Source organism: Pinus tabuliformis, chromosome 1_2 (assembly GCF_031772625.1).
Source record: "Pinus tabuliformis cultivar Carrire ecotype Pingquan chromosome 1_2, CPIR1, whole genome shotgun sequence".
Lineage (NCBI taxonomy): Eukaryota > Viridiplantae > Streptophyta > Pinopsida > Pinales > Pinaceae > Pinus > Pinus tabuliformis.
In genome coordinates this window covers 1168382310-1168386809 of record NC_142298.1, presented here as the reverse complement: position 1 = coordinate 1168386809, position 4500 = coordinate 1168382310, and the positions used below count along the sequence as shown (strand labels likewise).

General features: G+C 41.4%; 1 pseudogene; it reads left to right on the top strand.

Annotated features, from left to right (window-relative positions):
* Nucleotides 1-405: 405 nt before the first annotated feature.
* On the top strand, nucleotides 406-2857 carry LOC149210380 (polyadenylate-binding protein 2 pseudogene; annotated as a pseudogene).
* Nucleotides 2858-4500: the final 1643 nt, after the last annotated feature.

Sequence of the window (4500 nt, the reverse complement as noted above, 5' to 3'; positions counted from 1 at the left end):
CCCGTGGTATTGTAAAATCCACCCATGGTATTCATTCACCCATGGAATTGACCGTGGTATTGTAACTGAAAAATACTATAAGTAACAAGTCACATTTTGTAAAAGGACAGGTTGTCCGCCACAATGTAGCCTTTACAGTTATTATCGGTTTTAATAAAAAAGTTTCTTTGTGGTTTTGTTTATTGGGCATTCTCCTATTTTTCTTTTGGCAATGCAAGTTTCCAGATCTTGGGGGTCTCTACCCCAAGATCCATTTCAGGTTTTCAGATCTTGGGGGTCTCTCCTCCCCAAGATCCATTTCAGGTTTTCAGATCTTGGGGTCTCTACCCCAAGATCCATTTCAGGTTTTCAGATCTTGGGGGTCTCTCCTCCCAAGATCCATTTCAATATTTTAGATCTTGCGGCGCAGCCCGTAGCTGCCATTCCCCCCTTTTGCTTATTATCTATCGGAGTCGAAGTAGGTGGTGTTGAGTCGATCTCTATATATCGAGGTTCGATCCACTCTCCCTGCGACGAATTCGTCCTTAGTACATTCAAAAAAATCGAAAAAATCTGCCAAAAAGACCAAAAAAAACACAGAAGTGTGGTGGGTTTGCTCTGTTGAATCTCCCTGCCCTGATTTTGAACTTCACCTGCGTTTTTAGGGTGGGTTTGGATTTTTATTTCGATTTTGATTTGGGATTTCGTTCTTCTTTTTCTCAATTATTTGGAGTAGTTGAAGGAGGTCGTTCTTTCTATTTTTCCAATATCAGAAAGCAGAGAAAAGTTCTGTAAAAGAGAAAAAAAAAGTTGAGAGAGAATGGCACAGATACAAGTCCAGCCCCAAAACCCTGGTGTTTCACAGCAGCAGCAGGTTGTTGGGAATGGCAGCAACAATCTGCCCAATCCATTCGTAACGGCGTCTCTGTATGTGGGCGATCTGGAGCCCAGTGTTACGGACGGCCAGATTTATGAGCTATTCCAGCAGATAGGTCCCGTTCTCTCTGTTCGCATCTGCAGAGATGTAAGCACCAAGAGTTCTCTTGGATACGCTTATGTCAATTACGGCAATAATGAAAATGCTAGCAGGGCTTTAGATCAGTTGAATTTTACACCCCTTAATGGAAAGCCTATTCGGATAATGTACTCACACCGTGACCCCAGCATCCGCAAGTGTGGATCCGCAAACATATTTATTAAAAATCTTCACAAAGCAGTAGACAATAAAACCCTCTATCACAAATTCTCTGTGTTCGGACCCATTCTCTCTTCTAAGATTGCAACAGATGCATCAGGACAATCTAAAGGATATGGATTTGTGCATTTTGAGCAAGACGAAGCAGCACAAAATGCAATAGAAAAATTGAATGGTATGTTGATAAATGACAAACAGGTTTATGTTGGTCCATTCATGAAAAAGGAGGAGCGAGAACAAGCAAATGGAAAAGCCAAGTTTAATAATGTTTTTGTTAAGAATTTATCAGAGTCCATGAATGAGGAGGATTTGAGGAATTACTTTGGTGAGTATGGAACAATTACCAGTGTGGTAGTGATGAGGGATGCAGCGGGAAAGTCAAAGTGTTTTGGATTTGTCAATTTTGAGAATGCAGATGATGCAGCAAAGTGTGTTGAGAGTTTAAATGGCAAGAAAATTGATGGCAAGGAATGGTATGTTGGAAAAGCACTGAAGAAATCTGAGAGGGAGTCTGAATTGAGGGGGCGATTTGAAAAGCTGTTGAAGGAGAGGCTTGAAAAGTTCCAAGGAGCAAATCTTTATTTAAAACATTTGGATGATAGCATTGATGATAACAAGTTGAGAGAACTGTTTTCTATTTATGGCACAATCACTTCATGCAAGGTAATGAGGGATTTTCATGGACACAGTAAAGGTTCAGGATTTGTCTCATTCTCATCTCCTGATGAAGCATCCCGAGCTTTGGCAGAAATGAATAAGAAAGTTGTCATGGGCAAGCCTCTTTATGTTGCTTTGGCTCAGCAAAAAGAGGAGAGAAGGGCAAGACTACATGCTCAGTTCTCCCAATTGCGGAATCCAGTTGGAATAACTCCAGCCGTTCCTGCCCGTGTTCCTATTTACCCTCCCGGAGGTCCTGGACTAAACCAACAGATATTTTATGGCCAAGGACCACCTGCACTTATCCCTCCTCAAGCTGCTGGATTTGGTTATCAGCAACAACTAATCCCAGGTATAAGGCCAGGAGGTGGACCTATGCCCAATCTCTATTTTCCTCTCATGCAGCCTCAACAGGGTCAGCGTCCAGGTGGCAGGAGAGGTGGTTTAGCACCCATACAACAGCAACCACAGCAGCAGCTACCACTTATACAGCAGAAGATGCTACCTCGTGGTAATCGCCTATATCGTTACCCACCTGGAAGGAATGTTAATGAAATTCCCTTATCTGGAGTTGCGGGAGGGATACATCCTTTACCATCATTAGATATGGGCAACCTTTCTTTACGTGCAGCAGCTGAGACAACCATTTCACAGCCTATACCTATTGGATCTTTGGCTTCAGCTCTTCCAAATGCAACTCTGGAACAACAATGAACGATGCTTGGAGAAAGCTTGTATCCTTTGGTGGATCAGTTGGAACATGATCATGCAGCCAAAATTATTGGTATGCTTTTGGAAATGGACCAAATTGAGGTTCTTCATTTGTTGGAGTCTCCTAAAGCCTTGATGGCTAAAGTTACAGAAGCGATGGAGATTCTACAGAATGTGGCACAAGCTCCACAAACTCCCGCTGATCAGCTTGCAGCGTTATCTTTGAATGAGACACTTGTGTCGTAATGTCATGTTGGTTGTACCATATTTATTTTTGGATTGGACTCGTATTGACGTACTTGTTAGTTAGATTACTATTTAAAACCGATAATAACTGTAAAGGCTACATTGTGGCGGACAACCTGTCCTTTTACAAAATGTGACTTGTTACTTATAGTATTTTTCAGTTACAATACCACGGTCAATTCCATGGGTGAATGAATACCATGGGTGGATTTTACAATACCACGGGCAGATGCCATTTACAATACCATGGGTGAATGAATACCATGGGTGGATTTTACAATACCACAGGCGGATGCCATTTACAATACCATGGGTAAATTCCATGGGTCAATGAATAATATGGGTGGATGAGTACCATGGGTTGATTCCATTTTCCATTCGGATCATAAAAACACTAGAATCAATCCAATTTCACTCCAAACACTTAAAAGCTCAAAAGACAAGAATTTGCTAATCAAACAAGATAATCAGACAAAACATCAATAAATCCAATCACAATGGACAAGAAAAAGGACCTGAGGGGTTGAGACACACTGGATTTTGGCAGAGAAACCCTAATTTTCACCAATCTCTGAGATAAACATGGTTGTAATGGCCAAATTGGCGTTGAACAAGGGATCAACATGACTATTTAAAAGGAAAGCGCTCTCGCAACACGACTATCCGAGTCAAAAATGCGTTGGGTGAGGAATAAGGCAAAAAACAAAAAATATTTCAACAAACACTCCAAACTCAGCACTCTAAGGTAGTAATCAGTGACTGTGCAGACCTATACAAGCTCAAACTAACTGAGAACTCAATGGTCGGTCAAACTGATCAAGAGATCAGATCGAAAAAGAGATTGAAGAGGTTATAGCTTCCCCAGTGGAGTCGCCATTTTGTTGTGAAGGCAAATCCCCTCTGCAGACAGAGGCGATCTCTCTAGCCCAATGAGTGGGTCTAGCAACAAAATAAACAAACTAACATACACTTTCCTAGCTTATGTTTAATAAATGTAGAGAGAGAGTGGCCTACCTCGCTCTGATGCTAATCGCTCAATCCTTTGGAGATGACTTTGATTCCTCTGCTTCCAGGCTCGCTTCTTACTTGTTCTTCACGTCTGAGTACCTGTAAGAAAGATCAAAGAGAAATGCAAGATACATGAGCATACACGACATACATCTTACATTTACTACTTAATATATCGAGTATTAAGCTAAAGGCGTAAACATTTACACAATTATGGAAAGTGAATATCAAATGTATATATTAATAACATAAAAAGGGAAGCATACAACCTATGACTTGATGTTGGAGACCTCCTTTTGGTAAATGTCCAAGTCCAATAAAATACTCTTCAAGTACTCCTTCTCCAAGTTAGAATGGGCATCATTTGGGCATAATCTCAGTATAGGAATGCAGGCAATCAATGACCAACCATTTGGGGATGGAAGGGAGTTGATTTATAGGAAGGGAGAGGGAGTTAGGGATCCACAAAAGAGGGAGGAAGGTCCACATATCAAGGGGAAGGCCCATAAATATAAGATCAAGAGCTCTAAATGGGAGAGCTCGACCATATCTGCAACAACTAATATCCAGATCGTTGTTCTCGAAGCTTCTCCCCCATTTTGGGAAAACCTACTAGAAGAGGTTTAGCGAGGGTTTTCATATCAAAACTCGTGCTGCCAGTGCTAGGGTAAAGAAGAGCAACCTGCCATCTACACGGGAAGGCA